Source organism: Nelumbo nucifera, chromosome 3, assembly GCF_055504915.1.
Source record: "Nelumbo nucifera cultivar China Antique chromosome 3, China Antique-T2T, whole genome shotgun sequence".
Taxonomy (NCBI): domain Eukaryota; kingdom Viridiplantae; phylum Streptophyta; class Magnoliopsida; order Proteales; family Nelumbonaceae; genus Nelumbo; species Nelumbo nucifera.
Window position 1 is genome coordinate 54,707,508 of NC_142651.1, and position 1,699 is coordinate 54,709,206.

The following is a 1,699-nucleotide window of genomic DNA, read 5'->3' on the forward strand; positions in this document are numbered from 1 at the left end:
AAAATTAAATCATCATTGAAAGGTCATTAGACTAGAGGAAGTCTATAATAGGACTTTTATATTTCAAAACAATTGATGTATACCTGTCAAAATCTGGATAGGCCTGCTATGTCTATAAATTTGGTTGATGTACAATTCGCTTTCATGGGTGAGATAAATGGAATTGACTATGAAGTCTAATCCTAATTCAGTTACTTATATGATGTCAATGGGTTAGGAAACTCCATAAGCATAGCATATGAATGAGAGCAACTGATTTAAAGTTTTTGTCCTGTGTCAAGGAAACGTTGAATCTAAAAGCTTTGTTTAAGCTGTTAGGTGAGGTTTCTGAATAGGATTTTATTCTCTAGTATGCCTTTTCACATGAAAGCCAATCAAGTTTAAAGTATAGACAAGAACAGATCCACTCATACCTTATGCTGAAGTTTAATTAATTATAATGGAGGCCATAAGGGTCTAACACTAGAACAGCTGATCATTAAATAGGCTCTAATATCATGTCAAAGAATCAACCTTAAAACTTAAGGTGTTGGTTGAAGTCCTTAGATAGGTTTTTATTCTCTAACACCTTAAATTTATTTTGGTTATTCAGCCTCTTTCTCATTTTTGGTTCATTCTCTAACACCCTGAATCTCCATACTCGGGTATGCTGTTGAGTTAATAAAAGGGAAGAAAAATGAAAGAGTTCCTTGGTGTTTTGATGTATTGGAAATCTTAGCAAGTAAAAAAAGTTAGTTCAGTATCACTATTATCATGTTGTTATGGACATAATTACTAAGAGTTTCTTAATTGATTGGTCCACCATCATTACTACAAAGCACACAATTACTGTAATTGGGTTCATTTAGCATGACAAACACATGCACACACAAACAAATATTTGTGTATATAAAGGATGTCCTGCTTACGTATCTTCAGCTTTTATTATATCTCATCCACCCTAAGAAAAGATTAACTATATTACCATTTTATCATTGCAATTACGGGTGTTAATGGACCGGTTTTGGATTGGACCCCATACGAACCAACAAGACATATTGAATTGGATCAGTCCATACTTAATGGTCCAAAGCATTTATTGGATTTGATTGGACCTGGTCCGTTTGTAATGAACTTATATAAGATTGAGTTGGATTGAGTCAATATCCAATCCATTGATAGAAGATAATAATATAGGTGTCAATGGACCAGGATTAGAATTAATCTTAAATTAAAACAAATTTGATCAGATTGGACAGTCCAAACATTGAATTGGACCGGAACAAAATGGTCCAAAATAATCATTGGATTGGATTGGACCCGGTCCATTTGTAATGGACTCACACTGGACTGGATCGAATTGAGCCAAATACAATCAATTTTGAAGGGATGGGAGATCCATCATATGGATGGCCGAACCCTGCAGGAAAGTTGGGCGAAATTTCAAAATTTCTTTCTCTCCCATCCGGGAATCGTATTCCTTAATTTAGAAAACTGCATTTTCAAGGTTCATTCTTGAAACAAAATCGGACCAGATCTAAAACCAAAGGGAAGAGAGGGATATACCTGATACGAAATAACAGTAACTCCCAACGTAAGTGTTCACGCCCAAAGAGAAGACCAAAACCCGCCTCTACTGAAGATGACACAGTGTATGGTGAAGCAGGATCAGCAGGATGGTTCTTTAGCAAGAACCTGAATTTTTCAGTAAGAATCGAAC